At 39.5% G+C, this 21,192-nt stretch overlaps 1 long non-coding RNA gene across 2 annotated transcripts in view; it reads right to left on the bottom strand.

Moving 5' to 3' along the window:
• The window catches only part of LOC118652010, a 29,087-nt gene extending 8,606 nt beyond the window's left edge, over positions 1–20,481 (bottom strand). For both annotated transcript variants that reach the window (XR_004966400.1, XR_004966399.1), the window contains exons 1-3: positions 20,329–20,481; positions 1,361–1,465; positions 150–329 (exon numbers count right to left, since the gene is read on the bottom strand). This is a non-coding gene — a long non-coding RNA (uncharacterized LOC118652010). The remainder of the gene's footprint in view (positions 1–149; positions 330–1,360; positions 1,466–20,328) is intronic.
• Positions 20,482–21,192: the final 711 nt, after the last annotated feature.

Below are 21,192 nucleotides of genomic sequence, written 5' to 3'. Positions count from 1 at the left end.
TATTAGACCAAAATCTTAAGTTAACAAGTATTTTACTAACACTTTTTTCAATAACAAAAAGTGAGTCAAACCAAGTATTTTCCTCTAGAATGATGAGTGTATCTTTCACATGATACATCAGTATAACATTGAAAGAACATGCTGCATACCTTTTTGCATGATTCCCATATGTTCAATAATGTTTCTTATTATAATGAAGTGGCCTCCTGCCCTGAGACAGTGCTAAGAACAACTTTCAGGTGACGGGTCCAGGTTTCCTCTTTCTTCCCAATGTTGTTCCTCTGTTTGTACATACAGGTGTACATATGTGTGCATGAAACACAGCAAGTCTGTCATTCATGGGGAATGTGAAAAACTTTTTAACCTCCTTTGAAGAATAGAATTTGAAGACAACTTCAACTACCCTGCTTTTTTGAACCAGTCTTACCAATGTTCCTTTTACATTATCCTCTTCACCTCAGAACTCTGTGATTTCATCAAGAAGCAGCAACATTCTAATCAGATCAGACTCTGCTCTTTGGAACAATTCATGGAATGTATTTCATTGTTTGTCTCAAGAAACTTTTAAACGGGTGCTAGAAATGTAGACAATAAGAACTGGCCTCCCCCAGATCTATAACAAGGGGGGTGAGCTTTTATAAGACTTTTGCAGTTTATTTTTAAATATAAATTTATATTTAAGTTCCATTTATTGATGCCAGTTACACCTCCTAAGAGGGTTTCTGGACCAGAGAAGAGTAAGCCTCGCTTTCCTATTTTCCAACATCTGGAGGTGAAGCTTGGGAGCGATCATCTTGGGTAAAAACTGCTGTTTAATTTTTAACCCTGCTGTTCTGGCTGCTGTAATTATTTGCTTGCTAAAATAATAGAGGAGTTATTTTTGATCTCCTGAACTTATATAAATCTCCCCATTCGACTGTATACCCCATTGATGGTGGTTTTACTGGTCTTTCAAAACACATTCCTCTGCACCTGGAGACCAGGACAGCACAATTGCTTTAATTGCTCCAGTGGCTCCAGGAAATGGGTTTTCCGTTGCCTCAGTGGCTCCAAGACCTAAAACTATAATTAATCTTCGTAGATAACTAACTTGCTCAATTTAGCTTCTGGAACAAACTGCTTTTGAAAACCAGGTTCCTCACTCCAAACCTAGAGATGTAATCGATACCTTTGTGATATTTGCCTATATAAGCCTGATGTTACTGCCATTTGGCACTGCAAGATTTGGAGAGCATTTGCCCCCTCATAGTCGCTGGCTCTGAAATAAATGTGGCATCTTAATTCGACTTCTTGAGGCACCCTTGTGTTATTCGCGGGGTACAATACAACAGAGGAAGGGAATATTAAAATTAACTCTTACATTTGCATTTTGTTTCCTCTTGAAAGTTCCCTGATCATCAGAGAAGTCTTTACAGGTTCTCTTTGTAGGTTGAGAGGACCACAATGATATCAGGATCACTTGAAACTGTAAGTTTTGGAAATCACAGGCTTAGAATGTATTTTCTAATACAGAATATTCAGCATAAAGAGCCAAACCTTTTGGAATTAAGTCAGACAGGATCCTCAATGTTGCTAGTCTGTGGGCACATTTATTATATTTTATGGTGGCACTGTAATTTTCCCCAGTTTGCTAACGAAGACTAATTATCCAAATAATTCAGCCTGGCTATCTGCTCTTGACCACCGCAAATCTCCCTGCTGTTCCTCAAAGCTCTGTTTGTTCCCCGTTTCTTTTCTTGTTTTAAACCCCTCACTGTTCTCAGTGCCTTTTATTTAAAGAGAAATTGGATACCTACTGTGTAAATTTCTGCAGGGAGTCCTTTAATGTAGACTGTTGCAATTTTCTCCAGGAATATGCTAATAATTACCCTGGCTAGGGACCTGGTCTTTGTTATCTAAAGAAGAGGAATTGTGAGAAAAAGAGAAAAAAAATCTCAACTCTCTACACTAGTGAAAAGAGAACAAAAAAGGAACAAAATAATACAGGAGAAAAGAAAACAAAGTTATTTGTTAAAATGCAGGTTGGAAATAGATGCTCAGAAGTAGCAACTGTGGCCTCTGGTCTTTGTGCAGGCTCTTAAGAAAAGCCATGTGTGAAGGGAGAATGGTGAACTTTGGTCTCAAGGGACAACAGGCTGAGTTCTGGCCTTCGTAGTCATGGCAACAGAACATCACCTTGTGCTCCTGGGGACCTACTAGAGTCCTGTGTAGCCTCTACCAGAGGTATGGGTGTCTGAATGGGAAGAAATGCCGGTTAACATTGATTTAAGGGAGCTCTGGCGTTTTGTTTCTTGTTTCTGTTTAAAAGATAACTTTCTGAAATAAATTGCATAGTTGTGCTTCAGAGGAACGTTTCTGGGAAATAAACTTGGTTATCTTAGAACCCAATGTGCACTGAAGTGATGCTGCAGTCACACAGCCTTGGATCAGCAGCCAGTTCTATCCTGAGATTACTTGCCAAGTGGTTTATTTCAGGTGACCTGGGGTCTGTACTGTTATTAGCAAGCACCTTTCAGTGGTCACAGACCAACTCTGTGTGACCCTTTATCACAAAGTTCTGAACACACAGTCACTTTATAAGCTTGTTTTAACCAAGAGGTTTTGGAAAAATAATTTTTTTTTTTAGAATTCCTATATGACAATGAGGTCAAAGAATTATTTCAACATATTGATGTGAAAACTAAAGCGTTGGAATGATAAGAAATTTGTCAATGATGAAAGCAACATCAAGTCCTGGCAGGATCTAAGATCCTTACATTCCTTGTTTATTTTTATTGGTTGGGTTTCTGAAGCTCTGATTGTAGTGATTTCTTTAAGGGTTTTTTCAGGGGGAAAGGTGTTAAAAAACTAGGAAATCAAATTCACTTTAATTAAAATAATAAGACCAATATCCTGCAGTACTTTTTGGAGTTTCACAGAGGGGAAGTTCTTAACTGCAACCAAAAATGATAATAACAGTAACATCCTATGTAATAAAAGCCTAATATGTTAAGTGTCCAGTCATCCAGTTGGCTGTTCAACCAATCAAAGTGTAATATGCTAATGTTATGCTAAGTCCACTCAACTGCTCACTATGATGTGCCACTGACCACCAGGGGGCAGACAATCAACCGGTAGACCAGTCACTATGACGTGTATTGACCACCAGGGGGTAGAAGCTCCAAACGGTAGGTTAGCTTGCTGCTGGGGTCTGGCCAATCAGGACTGAGTGAGATGGGCCTGACATGTCCTGGAGCCCTCCTACGGCCCCTCCCTGACTGACCAACCTCCCGAGTCCCTCCCTGGCTCCGATTGTGCACCAGTGGGGTCCCTCGGCCTGGCCTGCATCCTCTTGCAATCTGGAACCCCTTGGGGGATGTCAGAGAATCAGTTTCAGCTCGATCCCGCAGGCCAGGCTGAGGGACCCTCACTGGTGCACAAATTTGTGCACTGGGCCTCTAGTAATTAATAACAGAACTGATATTTATTGAACTATGTATGTGAGTTCTAAGCACTTTATAAGAATTGTCTCATTTATTTATGTCTACTTACCTGACATAAATGTAGGCATTTATGTCTACATTACCTTATGAGGAAATAGATTTTAAAGATCTTCCCCAGAGTCACATAGCTAGTCATTGGTAGAGTCAGAATTTTATCCTAGGCTATCTAACACAAGTGTCTGAGTTTCTAATCACTCCACCAAACTCTACTATGCTCCTATTCCATAATTTAATATATATATATACACACACACACACACACACAATATTTACATATTATAGAATAATAAAATGCTTATTACTTTTTAAAAAAATCTACTAACTGTATCACTGTACAGGAAGATTAACTACTAATGCAGTCCTTTGCTGAGCTCCTACTCTGTGTCAGGTACTCTCTGAGCACTGTGCATATATACTTTCTGTTCCCCATCATAAGCCTGAACTCAGAAAAATATTATCTCTGTTTTATATATGAAGAAATGAAGCCCAGATATTTTTTAAATAACTTGCCCAGGTTGTATTTAAACAACAGTCTGAGCAAGTGTGCATGATTGCAAACCTTTTTTTTCCCCCTCAATGCAGCCATTCTGTGTGTTTCTTAAAGTTATTTTTAGGTATAGCTTTAGTTTAATTAAAAATTACTTGGAACCAACTCTATCTTCTTAGTCCTTGATCTCACTTTTCTGTTAAAGTTGTTAATGAGATGGAAGTATTATTTCCAGAAAACCTGAATAAAATATGCAGATTACCTGAGGGGAAGACTGTGGTCTATCTTTTTTTTTAAAAAAAAAAAATATATATTTTATTGATTTTTTAGAGAGGATGAGAAAGAGAGATAGAGAGTTAGAAACATCGATGAGAGAGAAACATTGATCAGCTGCCTCCTGCACACCCCCTACTGAGGATGTGCCCGCAACCCAGGTACATGCTCCTGACCAGAATCGAACCTGGGACCCTTCAGTCCGCAGGCCGACGCTCTATCCACTGAGCCAAACCGGTTAGGGCTGTGGTCTATCTTTTTAACTTAGGTTACTATCAATTGATTAATTTGACTTTCATTCTTTAGTACCTGAATAAATGAAAAATAAATGAATGAATGAATGGGTGAGCAAATGAGACAACCTGACATCTACGGAATATCTAGTAGACTGGGCAATAGGCGCTATGCAAGATGATTTCATATTCTGATATTTTTTTCCTTTCCATAAAAGTTCTGCAGTTAAGTGTTTTTTATTACTGCTACATTAATTAAAAAAAACTGTGGTACATTTATGCAATGAAATACTATGCAGCTATAAAAAAAGAAGGCTCTCTTATCCTTTGTGACAATATGGATGGACCTGGAGATTATTATGCTAAGTGAAATAAGTCAGTTAGAGAAAGACAAATATCACATGGTCTCACTTAGGTGTGAAATCTAATGAATCAAACTGATGAACAAAGTAAGTCCAGAGACATGAATGCATGGAACAGATTGATACAACTCAGAGTGGAGGGAGTTAGGGGAAATGGGAAAAGATTAATGAAAGAATGTATATGCATATATACATAGCTCATGGACACAGATAATAGTGTGAGGAAAGCCTGGGGTGGGACAGATGGGTCAGGTGGAGTGGGGCAAAGAGGGGGGAAATAGGGAACATCTGTAATACTATCAACAATAAATAAGTAAAAATTGAAGATTATGATTTAGGAAAAATCTTTAGGCATTTGTTCCAATTTAGAAATTTATATTACATGGTGTAAGCTTTTATAAATGATAATTTTTTTAAATTAAAAAAAGTGAGGGATCTGAGTCTTAGACAGGTTCAGCAAATTGCTGAATTTCAGCTAGTGAATGAGACAGTTGGGAACAGATGCCAAGGGACTTTGACTCCAAAGATCATGTTCCATCCATGTTTAAATTTCTTTTAAAAATTTTAGAAGTGCTTAGATAAAAAAACAAAAACATTTTAGATATATCTGTAAGAAATACGGAGCCATATAAGTAGCACCCAAATATTTATGCCCTATATTCATAAACAAAATATTACATTAAATTTTCAATTTTCTTGAGTGCCCTTCACATTCCATCCCTACCTTTTTATCTTAGAGTGTCTTTATATTTGTACCAGAGGCCCGGTGCATGAAATTCATGCACGGGGGTAGGGGATGCCCCTCAGCCTGGCCTGCATCCTCTCACAATCCGGGACCTCTCGTTCCTAATCACTTGCCTTCCTGCCTTCCTGATTGCCCCTAACTGCTCACCTGCCTGCCTCATCATCCCTAACAGCCTCTGCATGCCTGCCTGATCGCCCCTAACCACCTCTGCCTCGGCCCCCAGCCACAGCGGCTTCATCCAGAAGGAGGTCTGGAATGATGTCCCAAAGGTCATTCGGCTGTCAGGTCTAATTAGCATATTATGCTTTTATTATTATACTTATTTATATTCCTAAATAAAGCATTATTTAGATATATGTACTTTAGATCTTTAAATCAATTGAATTTAATCATATTTGCTCTTTTTGCATGACATTGTTCCCGAGATGCATCCATGCACTGAATAAAGTTATATTTAAATTCTTATCACTGTGGCATAATATACCATTATAACACTGCCATGATTTGTGCATTCATTCTATTTTTAATGAATATTTGAGTTTGTTTTGTACTTTTGTGTTTAATTTTTTTGCTACTACAAAGAATGCTAATAAGAACATGTGATATATTTCTCTCAGAGAATGTCTTAGAGTGTAATAAAGTTATAAGGTTTATACATTTTGGTCTGTTAGCTAATATCATATTGTTTTCCTAAGATGATGAGCAATTTATACTCTAACTCATTCTAAATAACACTGTATAATTATTCAGCTTCCCCTATATCCAAACCAATCCTATATAATAAAAGGCTAACCTGCAAATAGACCGAATGGCAGAACAACCGGTATTATGATGTGCACTGACCACCAGGGGGTGTGCACGGAACATGGTGGGTGTGGGCAGCAGGGAGCAGAGTGTAGAACATGGTGGGCATTGGCCACAGCGGGATGATGGAGCAGGTGAGTGGGGGGTGCCAGACCAAGGCAGGGCGCCAGTCACTGTCATGTGGTGAGCCCCTGGTGGTTACTGAAAATTCTTTGCTCCCGTGCACTGTGGTCCCGCCGGGCATTCACACCTGCTGCTGGCGCCAGCCCTGCTTGCATCCGCTGCCAGCGCCTGGCGCCGGTTCTGATTGCTCAGCACCATCAGCGGGTGCAAGCGGCGGCTGCCAGTCCCAATCACCCCTGAGGGCTTCTCCATCTTTCCTTGCTACTGAGGGGCGATTGGAGCAGCAGCTGCCACTCACACCCGCTGCTGGTGCTGGCTCTAATCTCTCTGCTCTCAGTGGGTGTGAGCGGCAGTGGTGGGAGGGGCCAGGCGGGGGTGCTGACCTGCCCTTGTGCCCACCGCAGCCTTGCAGTCCACAGTTCCATTCAAGGTGCATGAATTTGTACACTGGGCCCCTAGTATTTGATATTGTTATACTTTAGTTTTAACTAATATGATTAGTTTGAAATGATATCTAATTTTGATATTTATTATTATTAAAATATTTTTTATTGATTTCAGACAGGAAGGAAGAGGGAGAGAGAGAGAGAAACATCAATGATGAGAATCATTGACTGGCTGACTCCTGCACACCCCCAACTGGATATTGAGCCTGCAATCCAGGAATGTGCCCTGACCAGGAATCGAACCATGACCTCCTGTTTCATCGGTTGATGCTCAACCACTGAGCCATGCCTGTCAGTGTGTTTTTTTATTATTGATAAGGTTGGACATCATTGTATTTCAGTTTTTCGGCATTTCCTCATTGTGAAGTACCAATTCATTTTTTTTACTTTTGCCCACTTTTTCTATTGGGTAATATTTGCCTTTTTCTTCTCAATTTGTAGGCCTTTTATACATTCAGAATATTAAATATTGCCATTTAAACTACTGCAAATAACTTCTTCCAGCTAACATAGTGCTTTCACTTACTTATGGGGATTTCTGATGTATGGAAGTTCTCAACTTTAATATATTCATATTTGTCAATCTTTCCTTTATGCTTTGTACACAAAGGCGATCTTTCTAAATCCAAAGTAATGAAAAGATTTTGCTCTAAGTTTTATAGTTTTGCCTTTTGAATTTACATATTTAGCCCAGCTAGAGTTGATTTTGGCTTATGCTGTCATACAGGGGTCTAATTAATTCAAGTTTTTTCTGTGTAGATAACCAGTTGTTCCAGATTTATTTATTTTCAATCCATTTGTTTTCTCAAGGCTCTGCAATGCAAGATCTATATAAATCTCATCTACATATATGTATGGATGTGTTTCTGGTCTGTTTTTATTTTTTCAGTTCATCCATTTCTGTGATAGTCTATACTGTCTTCATTTTTATAGCTTATAGTAATACTTGCTATCTAGTAAGCCCAATCCAATTACTTTGCTCTTCTTGAGCAATGTTTTTCTCATCTTGTATCTTTGATCTTCTCCATAAATTTTAAAATCAGCTTGTCAAATTCCCTCAAAATCTGTTGGTATTTTGACTAGAGTTGAATCATATCACTAGAGCAATTTTGTGAGAATTTACATCCTTAGGCTATTGCCTTTTTCTTATTAATTTTCAGACCATGCCTGTGCTATGGTTTTCTATTTAATCTTTGAAAAATTTTTCTTCAGTATAATTTTCTCCATACAAATTTTGTACATATATTATTGATTAATTCCTTGGTATTTTACTTTTATTTTATTTGAAGCCAGAATAATTACCTTTATAAATGGGTTTTTTTTTTGAGCATGTAACAAACTGCAACTGATTTTTTATACTTTTAAAATAAGCTTCATGTTTTACAAGTGTTAGTTTACAAAAAAATGTAAAATATACTACAAAGACTTTCCACAGATTTTGTACCCAGTTTCCACTATTATTAATTTCTTATGTTAGTATAATGCATTTGTTATAACCAGTGAAGTAATATTAATACAGTATTATTAACTAAAGCATATACTTTATCCAAATTCCTTTAGTTTTTACCTAATGCCCTTTGCCTGTTCCAGGATGTCACCAGGGTACCACATTACATTTAGTTCCCATCTCTCCTTAGGTTTGATTGGCTCTGACTTTCTAGGGCTTTCCTTGATTTGATGGCCTTGACAGGTTTGAAGAGTACTGGTTAGGTATGTCGTAGAACCCCTTGTTGGGACTTGTCTGGTGATTTTTCTCATGATTATAGATTTTTAGGAGGAAGACCATAGAAGTGGCGTGCCATTTTTATTATTTTTTTTTTTTTGAGAGTACATAGTGATTGCCTGGTTGAAACAGTGTTTGTCAGATTTCACCTGTAAAATCACTCTCTCATGTCCCTTACCTACTGTACCCTTGAAGTGGTTCTCAACCTTCTGGCCCTTTAAATATAGTTCCTCATGTTGTGACCCAACCATAAAATTATTTTTGTTGCTACTTCATAACTGTAATGTTGCTACTGTTATGAGTCATAATGTAAATATCTGATATGCAGGATGGTCTTAGGCAAACCCTGTGAAAGGGTCGTTCGACCGCCAAAGGGGTCGCGACCCACAGGTTGAAAATCGCTGCCTTAGAGGGAAGTCACTATGCCCAGCCCAAGCCTAAAAGTGGAGAGTCATGCTCTGCCTTCTTGAGGGTTGAATGTCTTCACAAATTATTTGGAATTCTGCACAGGAGACTGTCTCTTCTCCCTCATTTATTTATTTATTTATTGCATAATTTATTTATATCAATGTGGACTCATGGATATTTAATTTATAATTCAATACTACTTTATTTATATTTATAATTGATTTTTTAATATATTGATTTTATATCCAGCTACCTTGCTAAAATCTTTTATCAATTCAAATAAGTTGCTTTTCGAAACAACTATATGTTTTCTACAAATAATGACAGGTTTTCTTTCAAATTATTATAATTCTTTTTTTTTTTTTTTTGCCTTCTTGTACTTAACTGGGACCTTTAGTGTGAAGCTAAATTGAAGCTATAACAGAGAACACACTTGACTTGTTTTGGATGGAAATATTTGATATTTTTTTCAAATGAAATACTCTAAATGGGCTTTGTTTTTTATCCCATTCTTACCTAAACCAAACTAAAAGATGACTCTGACAATAATGAGTGCTTTTTTGAAATCAAATATTGAGACCTCTTTGGCCACCTATTTTGTTTTTGTTCTGTTCCCCCCAGCCTCTTACTTCTTGCCTCTTCCCTTCCCTGATGATCGGTTTCCTGTGGGTTCAGATTTAGATACCTTCCTCCCCCTGGCATTGTGCAGTCTTATGGTATTTTTCATAAAAGACTAGATACTTCACAACACCCTCTCCCTGGCTTTTAAAATTTACCAAAAAAATCAAAGTGTTAAACTGAAGCTATGCAGATACTTGTGTAACTTAAGGTTCTTGAAGTATGTATCTTGTGGTCCTTTGAAGTGGCATGCTAAATTATTACCTGTTTGGCTCGTCTGCCTAAGCCTGCATGTGTAAATGCCCATGACAAGCTCAACCAGAGGCCCCAAACTCCACTAAACATAGGCTGTTATTCAATGTCATACTAATTTATAATCAGGTCAACATTTTGTTATTTTGGACACTTAAAAATAAATCCCTTTCCTGCTAATATTTCTGATTTAAAAACCAAGATCCTGCCCTAGCTGGTCTTGCTCAGTGGATAGAGCGTCGGTCTGTGGACTCAAGGGTCCCAGGTTCGATTCCGGTCAGGGGCATGTACCTTGGTTGCGGGCACATCCCCAGTGGGGAGTGTGCAGGAGGCGGCTGGTCGATGTTTCTCTCTCATCGATGTTTTTAACTCTCTATCCCTCTCCCTTCCTCTCTGTAAAAAATCAATAAAATATGTTTAAAAACCAAGATCCTGACCAAAGAGAAATAAAAAGTATCATGTGGTTCTGGTTCAGCATCTCATAGGAACCAGGGACTGTTTTTGCCTGGCAGCCTGCTGAGACTCTCAGGCACAAAGAGAGGTTTTTCAAATTTCAGTGTATATAAGAATCAACTCAAGAGTTTGTATAAAATGTTAATTTCTGCTCATCTCTCCATCTTCCATTAAGATTCAGCAATTCTTAGAGGGGTCTCTGGAGTCTGTGTTTCCACCAAGCGCCCAAGGTGATTGTGATGCAGCGGGTCCACTGAGCTGAGTTAGAGAAAACCCCTGTGGTTGGTGAGAAAATGAACTGGAAAAAGGCTCTCAAAGAATTGCCTGATGATTTATGGGCAGTGTGATTTATAGCAAGCAGGACTTTATCCTAATTCCATTCAGTTTCTAGCTGCTGTTGTGGGCTGTGCAGTGCAGAACAAATGGGCATGACCCCCTGGGCACTGCTCCCCTAAAATGCCCTGGCAACAGTCCTGTCCTTGGCTGCAGAGATGAGAAGGAGCTTGAAAAAAAGTTAGCCAAACTCTCACTGTATCATTGTTCTGTTTCAACCCCAACTGGAGGGCCCTGCAGTGTACTACTTTTGCCAACCACTCGGAGTCAGTGCTGATCCCACAAGATAAGGCTTAGTCCTCCACAAAATTGTCCTTCTTTGAGATGCCAGAAACAAGTGAAGCCCCAGCTCATCAGCACTTCTGATCAACTGGATATAAATTCAAGGATTCTACAAAAAATTTAGGTTTGATTTTCCCTAGAATGACTCACAGAACTCACTATTACAGTCTTATTATAAAGGATGTATTTAAGGTGACATTTAGGGCTCCAGGACACAGACCTTTTGTGATACTGTGATTTATAATAAGAAATACATATTTGGTTTTCATCCCCTTTTTGGCACAATTGGAATTTCCTGTGTTGAGAGCAATAAAGGTGTCTTTTGTTATGATAATTAGGTGACTTTGGGGAGGTACCTAAGAATGGGGGCTGGTTGCAGGAGACCCAACCACGTGATTTGAGTGTTGGAACTTTCGATCCTATCTCCCACATTTGGGGAGAGGACAGCGGCTGCAGATAGAATAAATCACCAATGATCCACGACTTAATCAATCAAGACTATGTAATTAAACCTCATAAAACCTCCAAAAGGGGGGTTCAGAGATCTTCTGGATTAGTGAACATGTGGAGATTTGGGAGAGTGTTTGGAGAGGGTATGGACCAGCCCTGTGCCCCCTCAAACACACATTGCCCTATGCAACTCTTCCATCTGGCTGTTACTGTGTTATGTCTTTTTATAATAAATCATTAATCTAGTAGGTAAAATGTTTTCTTGAGTTCTGTGAGCCACTCTAGCAAATTAATTGAATCCGAGGAGGAAGTCATGGAAACCTCTGCTTTATTACCAGTTAATCAGAAGCACAGGTAACAACCTGGACTTGCTCACAATTGGATCTGAAGCGGGGAGCAGTCAATCTGTGGAATCCAATGCTATCTCTGGATAGATAGTGTAAGAATTGAGTTGAATTATAGGACACCAAGCAGGTGTCAGAGAATTGCCTGGTGTGGAAAAATCATACATACATGCACTCAATGGAACTGGAATCAGAATTGTTACCTCCTAAGCCTTCTACCTGTGAATCGAGGCATATCACCCTCCCAACATATCAGTGTGTTCACCAACCAGAAAGCTCCACTGAGCTTCAGTGCCCAGAAATTTTATTGGTGTTTTACTATATGGGCATGACTGATGAAATCATTGGCTATGTGACTGAACTCAAGTTTTCCCTCCCGCTCCTCCCTGGTGGTAGGGCTGGTCTCTACCAACTCTCTAACCAAATGGTTGGTCTTTCTGGTCACTGGCCCTCATCTGGAATCTAGGGCACACCTTGGGTCATTCATTAGCATAACAAAGATACACCTATCCTTCTGGAAATTCAAAGGATTATGAAACTGGGGACACAGGCCAGATATATTCTTTACTAAACCACAGTAATAAAAGGCCACAATGTGTACCTGTGGGAAAGCACCTCAGTGTGCACTACACACCCTGCTGGAATCTGAAAACACAGAAACAAGATTGATGGAAAGGGGGCTGGAGCATCCTCCTGGCTGCAACGCACCCCGGGTGTAAAGTCTGAGAGCTCCCTGACAAGCATTCCAACAAACAGACCCTTTCACCTTGAGAAAGCTTTGCAGAATTCCTGCAAGAAACCTTCTCCTGCTTTCCATTTTCCTGTTCATTTCCTTTTTTACTTTTTCTTTTTTGGCTTTTTCTTCAGTACCATAATTGGTTGGAACAGACTAAAAACCTGTATAAGTCCATTAGGACCTTAATCACCTGTTAAAGATGAGAGCACCAGTGAGGAACAACAGCATTTAAACCTCTCAGGGGAACTAATTGAAATTTCTCTTTTGAATCCATGCCCGAATGGGTTCTGTGAGGACATCAAACAGAGAAACCGGAGCTCAGACTGCAGCCATACTAATGGGCTTAGGGATAAGGTAGGAGACTAAGAGTCTGCTCACTGCCAGGAATGAGAAGTTCAAGTCCAGTTCAGTGTGTTTCCTTCCTCCTGAGCAGAGACCTGTGTACTATGAATTTTTAGAATGAAAAGAACTATACAAATGCAGAGAAACATTATCATAATTACTTTGGCCTAGGAATATTTTTAGCTAATGTTATTTTAATAAGAGCTGTTGCCAAGGGGGAAAGGCAAATCATTTAAAGCAAAAGTTGGTTCTGATGTTATCTGATTTAATGTTCCCTGCCTGTCCTGCTGGATATTTCATAGCAACTGAAGCAGAGTGTTAGGGTAGAAAGCCGATTATTCCATCCCAGGGAGAATATTGGGCAACACTCTCTCCCAGAAATTGTGCTTAATGTTGCAGGAAATAGAGGACAGTCCCTGTCCTCAAGGAGCTTACAGTCTATAAAAGTGTGTGGATATCCAGGCACCTGGACAACTAAACAAAAACAAAAAACAAAAAACAGAGCTTAGATAATTCCAAAGATACAGAAACTCCTTCCTGCAAAGGTGCACTTGAGCAGGTGCTAAGAAGGATTGTGTAGAATTACCATTGCGTTCCAGAGGCAAGGGCATTTGAGGCCCAGGAAAGAGCTTGAACAAAGTCAAGGTATCTGGCAAATTCATAAAATAAAACATGTAAAGATCATGAAATTTTGCCACATAAATTAATCTAATAAAATTACGTACTTTAAAGAGCTCTGCAGAAAAATTTCCTGGGTTAGAAATACTTTTCTTTTTACCCCCAACTCCTCCTTTTTTTTAATAACAGCAAATGTGGTCCATAGACCATTAGCATCAATGTCAACTGGAAACATTTTAGATACGTAAGTTCTCAGATCCAATTTCAGTCCTACTATGCTAGACTCTCTGGGGGTAGGTCTAGCAAATTGTTTTGACAAGTTCTCCATGTGATTCTAATGCATGCTAAGGTTTGAGAACCATAAGACAACAACTCATTGTGCAGAGGGAAACATATCTCTTTTCAATCTTCTGATTGTCAAAGTCCTTGATCTCAGGAAAATTATATTGATGCTTAAATTAATAATAAATATTTGATTGTAATTTCTACTTGAGTTGTGTACAGTTTTTTATTATTTTGAACTCTTTCTGCATTTAAGTTTGATCCTCTATGTTGTTGCTATCTCCTGTACCTCATATATTACTGACTCTTCTCCGTTTATTATCCTAATCTTTTGGCTCTTGCTTCTCTGCCCTTTAATCACCATTTTACCTGTGTTAAGTGGTGGCAACTTAGAGGTACTCCAGTATTGACTACATCTTGTTTACTATCAAATCTATTGGTAAGTCTCTAACCTCCATTCTGAAGTGAAATCTTACAGCTGTCAGTTGGACATTTATATATCAAAACTAGATTCTTTATGGCCATAAACTCATTTTTTAAAATCTTAATTCATGAAAACTTAATGTGTCAAACCAAATTCTTGGGAGTTCATGCAATATTCCAAGAGAGAAAAGGTAGGAATATTTAAGAATTGATTAAAACTTCTAGTCCTTGGATTTGGAGAACTTAAAAATCCTAAGAAGTAGAAATAAGAAACCTACACCTAAATATCATGATACACTAAACAAACAAAGACTTATTTTTAAGAGCAGTCAAATGGAAAGATAAATTAAAAGGAAGCATTATAGTGACATATGATACATGGTGCATAAAAATCCAAATTCATATATGGATTCACAGATGGAAATATCCTCATACCAATTAAGTAAACATGCCTGGCTGAGAGGAAGTTGCACTTCTTATTCTTGAAATGTAAGTAGAGCCACCAAACAGGGACACAATGAGAGCTCCTCACTCCACCATTCCCAAGTGAGGGGGCTACAGGCCACAGGACTTAGCAGACAAAATATTTGAAAAATCATGGCTGGAAAGCCCCTAAATTTGATGAAAGAGATGATATTAACATTTAGAAACTCAACAAATTCCAACTAGAGAGAACTTTAAAGTATCCATACCAAGACACATAAAAGACAACAACTCAAGTTATGAACAAATTCATTGCTAAAGTATAATTTTAGCTCGTGGCCTACACATAATTCTCCCTCTGATTGAGCTAACATTATTATCAGTGCTCTATAATCCCTTTATATACTAATTATAACTCAGAAAGAAAAATGCACAAATCACAATAACCATGTTGTCTCTCTCCCCACTTCTCAGCTTCATTTATGCCTTCATCAGTTCCCACCTGATTTATTCTACATGTCTCAATCCAGCCCCTCATTCTTCCTCTTTACATTACATTCCACCTTCGTGCCCTTGTATCATTAGGACATCCTTGGAAAGAACCTGTCTATATATCTATATATCTATATATCTATATATCTATATATCTATATATCTATATATCTATATATCTATATATCTATATATCTATATCTATATCTATATCTATATATATATAAAGAGGTAATATGCTAATTGGTCCTAATGATGTCCCAGTCACGACTGTTCAACAGACTGTGCATGCACAGGAGCTGGTGGGTGGGGACGGGGGCAGGGACTTGCACCACTGGAACATGAGGCTGCTGGTGGAGGTGCACACAGACCTACTGTGCTGCCCCACCCAGAGGGGAGCTTCAGGACAGGGCGGCTCCCCCCAGCGGAGATGCGTACAGGTCCGCCTCAACGCCTGGCCTGGAGGGGTCATCAGGACAGTGGTTCTTGCCTCCTGTCCCTCCCCCCCTCCCCAGCAGAGGCATGTGCTTGTCAGGACAGCGGGCGGCCCCCCTAGCGGAGACTCATACAGGCCTACGGATTGGGGTGGGGCCTCGGCAGAGAGCTCTCGGCACTCCTGTGCCAGGATCTGAAAGAGCAGAGAGGAAGGGAGAGCAGATGGGCACTTAGGGGGTTTAGGCCAGGAGGGGAGAGCATATAGGCAGTTTGGGGGATCTGATAAGGAGGGTAGAGAAGTTAGGGGAATCAGGCAGGCAGGGGACAGCAGGTAGGCAGTTAGGAGGATCAGGCCAGGAGGGGAAAGCAGTTAGGGCCATCAGGCTGGCAAGGGAGCAGTTAGGGGCATCAGGCAGGCAGGCAGGTGAGCGCTTAGGAGTCAGTGGTTCTGGATTGGAAGAGGGATCCCATGTTGGAGAGGGTGCAGGCCGGGCTGAGGGACACCCCCCTCATGCATGAATTTTGTGCAGCAGGCCACTAGTTAAAAATAATTATGTTCCTCTTCTAGTTAACATTTCTTTGGGTTCCCTAAGATAACACAAGTAGTTGCAAAGTGTTTAACATTCAAAACCCTTCCCAAAACATTTCAGTAGTCTTTTCACTTTTTACAGTTTGCTTCCTTTCCCCTAGGCTCCTGGGAAGCTCATTAAACCTCTCATCATACACTGAATTTCCAGCAACCCCTCTTCTGGCCATCTACCCGAAAAATTGGAAAACATTTATTTGCCAATACATGCTCCCTTATGTTCACTGCAGCATTATTCACAGTGGCCAAGACATGGAAACAACCAAACTGTCCTTGGACAGATGAGGGGATAAAGAAGATATGGTACAAATGTACAATGCAATACTACTGAGACATAAGAAAAGATGACATACTGCCATTTGTGTCAACATGGATGAATCTTGAGAATATCATGCTAAGTGAAATAAGTCAGACAGAAAAAGTTAAGAACCATATGATTCCACTCATGTGGGATACAAAACTGAAAGCAACAAATAACGAACAAGAAAAACAAACAAAAACTCATAGATACAGACAACAGTATGTTGGTTACCAGAAGGAAGAGGTGTGGGGGAATGATAAAGGGTAAAGGGGGTCAAGTATATGGTGACAGTAGATGATTTGACTTTTCGTGGTATCATAGAAATGTATACTTAAAATCTATATAATCTTATTTCCCAATGTCACCCCAATAAATTTAATAAAAAAGAAATTACTGTCTTTTTTATAAGTTTTCTCCACATCCTCTAAAGCCACTCTTCCTTCTTTGCTTATGAGCCTTCATATTAGTTTGCTTGGGCTGCCATAAAAAAAAAACAAAAAAAAAAAAACCAAAAAAACAAAAACCACAGACTGGATGGCCTAAATAACAGAAGTTTCTTTTCTTGCAGTTCTGGAGTCTGGAGGTCCAAGGTCAAGGTCCTCATAGCACTGATTTCTAAGGTGTCATTCCTTGGTCTGCAGATGGCCACCTTCTTCCTATGTCCTTGAATATAGGGTTCTGTTTCCTCTGTACATATGCACTCATGGTTTCTCCTCTTGTAAGGACACTAGTGTCCCAGTGCACAGATTAGTGCACATTAAAAGGAAATTAATTAGAAGAAATATTTTCATAACACTATTTGCCCTTTCTCTATAATAGAAGTGTCAACCAGATTCACGATCAACAATGACAGCCAGAAACACAGGCGAGTGATTGGTGGCAGCAAGTCAACTTAGCCTTTTATATATAGATAAACTTGCTTAATTAGACCTGCTTTCTGATTTAGCTAAACTTTTTCCAGCCCAGTGAAGCACCCCAATTTCTCTTTCAGGTAATTGTCAGCAACATAGCAGTAAATATCAACATGAAGCAGATTATTGTTGTAGATCATGCAGGGAGAACCAAGGGTAAAATATTTAACTGCAGCAGTGTTTGACTATATTCTGTGTAGTGAGAAAACCTGAAGTCATTTTCGAAGTCCACCATTTCTAACTTCTTTTCAGTCGGGTCAAGTTTCTAAACTTTCTAAATTTCTGTTTTTTGGCTAATGAAAAGAAAATAGGATTCTACTGAGTCTCTTATCTGCCTACTCCAGGACTTCTATGAGGATCAAATGAGATGAGGCATGGGAAAATGCTTCACAAACATTTGGCTAACCTGTAAAATGTTTGTACCTGGCCATAAAGCAAGTCGGGTTCCTGGGCTGAAGAAACTCCAAGGAGGCTAGTCACTAGGAAGAGGAAGCCAGGCATTGCTACGTGACATCATTACCCAGCACCTACAGCGACCATTTCTGGGCTGGGTTGGGCTGTGGGCCACATTTTGCGCCATGGCGTCTTGGCAACGTTGGCTGTGATTTGGTGGGGTGTAGTTCCCCGGTGGTGGGGGTCCTGCCTCCCACTTGGGGGAAGCCAAGTGTTGGTTTGTCAGTGCCAGGTCCATGCTGCCATTATTTTTAAATGGCCAGTGCACATCATGTTAGCTCCTGCACTGAGCGTCTGCCCCCGGGTGGTCATTGTGCATCATAGCTACCAGTCAGAGGGAAGGACAGACATTTAGCCTTTTATATATATAGAATAGTCCTTCTTTTATAATTTCTTGTAACTTTACCTCCCTAAAGACCCTACCTTCAGGGTTTGGTTGGGGCAAGGGAGACACAATTCAGTCCATAATAACCTCCCCTTATCTTTTAGAAGCCAATTCTCTGAAATATCCTTTGAATTCTTTTGTGAATACTGTTCTATCCTTCCCTGTAGGCTTACAGAAAATTTTCCACAGCAGACTGACTGTACCCATAGCACTGAGTTACAGTATACATGCATAGACTCAGGAACAGTGATCCTTTTAGGGACAGGGATCATATTCCCCAGTTTGAATCCACAAAATCTAGAATGCCTGTCTTAGAAAATTATTCAGTAAAAGCAATAGATAAAAAAATGTATTCAACATTTTAAAGTATTAATTTATTTATTGAGGTGGTGCTTATAGTTTAAAGTAGCACTCTCCTTTAGGCAAAACAACTCTTATCAATATATGCTAACTTCAGTGAAAGTGATTAAAATTTACCATCCATGTATTCATACCTATCAAATCCCTAGTTCCTATGGTAACTGGACAACCTTTATATTAGGTATTTAGACACTGTTCTAAAAGGGGGAAGCAGTGATGTGAGTAGAAGTAACTTCTGTAGGCAGCATACTGTTTGTTCCTCATGCATAATGCATGGGGATTATGAAGGATTTTCTCTCTTCGGATGAGGTAACTATAGGCAGTTACAGCGGTTGCCCTTTAGGATGTGTTTGCCACTAATATACCACAAGTAGCCTTCCAAAGTAGCTTTTCCACTGGACTATGTCCTTCTTCCATCCTGTGATTCTTCGTTGTGTTTTTTCTTCCTGTTTGTAGGATTTCAGATCAAGATGAAAGGGAGTCACTGTTAGTTTACTTCTTCAGGAGATTCTACAATGACATAATTTAGCTTTTGGAGCAGAGTTTTTGAAAGTGAGTTCCATGAGAAGAGATTCTTTTATATGTAGAGAGGTGGAGAAGACCAAGATCCTCCTCATTTCCATGGTTACTTATGACAAACTGAAATTAAAGGAAGCCTACTACAGTCTGTTTTAAAATACAGGGTTGACTATCGGGTGGTCATTTGGTAAGTTACATAAATGTCTAATTGCCATGTATACCTGAAAGTAACATAATATTATATGCCAAATGTAATTGAAAATTTAAAAATAAGTAAATAAATGCAGGTTTCATTATTATTAGGGTGTGGTGAGGCCAATAGATCAGCAGATGACTGCCCTTGGAAAGATAATTTGTTATTCACAGGCCCCAAGGGGAGGGGGCATGCTATACAGGGAAGTGCCAGGTTCCATCAGGAGGCAGGGAGAATGAGGCAACAATCTGGGCAAGAGCCTTTATTATTATTTTTGTGGCAGGAAGTGGGAGTAGTGGGTGTGCAAGCATAGGCTTGGCTAGTATGGATAATTTCAGCAGACTCAGGGGCATAGGGACTGTTCTTGGTTGTCTAATACGTGGCTCTTAGATGATTAAGGCAGCTGGATAGTGGCCCTGAGTGTCAGAATCTGACAGGTTGTTGGAGGTGTGTACTCTGGATTAGTTGGTTTAAATAAGAAAGGTGGGTTTGCAAGCAAGTCATTTACTATCTCTAGGAATTAGCTAGCCCTGGAGGTCCATCCACAGTCAGCAAGGTCCCAGATATCAAAGCATTAGACTAACAAGACATGCTTCATATACAACCCATGACACTGAAACACAAATCCACTTAGGAAGTTTTCAATCTTTGTCAGAGAGAGAGTGAAAGATAAAGGAAATCGGCAGAATGAGACATAGTGGGCTGTACAATCTAAACATTTCTTATAAAAAAAAGTTTTTCTATCTTCAAAAAAGGTTAATAAAAAGGTCCATGTGGGGAGAAACTCAGTGGCTCTATCTGCTATGGACAGCAACAGCACCCCCACCCCATTAATCCAGCTGATGCTGTTAGTCATGGCTTCATCTTCTGTGAGTGATCACTTTTAATCTTATAGGGAAATAGTTGCTATAATACTTTGCAGCCTTCGCTTCCACTGAACTTGAAGATTAGAAAACCCTGATTTTGTTTTATTAAACAATAAACTGAAACATCAAAAGTGAACGTTCTGATGGGAATTTAGTAGGATAATGAATGAATCAATAAAGCTCACCTTGGACCATCACTTGACTTGATGAGGGTGATTTCCCGTTTCCCTTCCATGCAGACCCTTTCTGGGCTGGTACATTTCTTCTCTGCTGTATAACTCTTTGGCACCCTGTGAAGCAGATGCTTATCTGATTCCTTCTGCACACTCGTTGCTGCTAAGAAAATACATTGCACATCCTGCCTTGCATGAGCTGCCTTGAATTATCTTGTCGTTTTACCACTTGCTGGAAAAACTGCATCTCAGTAGTGCCCCAGCCCCCCTGGGAAAGACATCCATCAACACAGACCTGTTTTTCCCCTTAGGTGCCTGTCCATTTTGGTGCCTCTTATTAAGCCTCATAGGGTCCTATTCATCAAAATTATGCCAAGGAAGCCTTGAATTCTTTCTGAGGTGCATATTCAGCAGAATGCCAAGGAAGCGCAGAGACTCATGGGGAGAGCATTGAAAGAATGTGCAAATTAGGTTACCTATTTTTATTCCAGAAATCCCAAAAATGCAAAGGCACAATTGGAGTTTTAAATAAAACCCATTCCTGACTTATTAGAAACTCCTTACCTATCCACCTCTGTCATTAACTGTCCAAGGAAGCAGAGACGTTAGTGACCGAGTCATAAGATTAGGAATATCCTACGGATTGTAAATCAGCAGGGAAGGGTGCATGGACTTTTGGTTATTAATCTATCTGCCTATCTCCATAGAATGCCTAACAGATTTGGAATAAAGGTTAGAGGAAATATGTCACTTGTCATGTGAAAGAATGTCAGAAAAAAAAAGGATGCTGAGATGGGAACTGTGACCTGAATCCTCCTTAAAAAACACTTTGAACTTAAGTATATGTCCAATGTAATAGATTACCTAGGAATCGAA

This window comes from Myotis myotis, unplaced genomic scaffold, assembly GCF_014108235.1.
Source record: "Myotis myotis isolate mMyoMyo1 unplaced genomic scaffold, mMyoMyo1.p scaffold_m19_p_3, whole genome shotgun sequence".
NCBI classification, from domain to species: domain Eukaryota; kingdom Metazoa; phylum Chordata; class Mammalia; order Chiroptera; family Vespertilionidae; genus Myotis; species Myotis myotis.
Note: the sequence above shows the minus strand (reverse complement) of the source record. Positions and strands in the feature narration are given on the sequence as shown.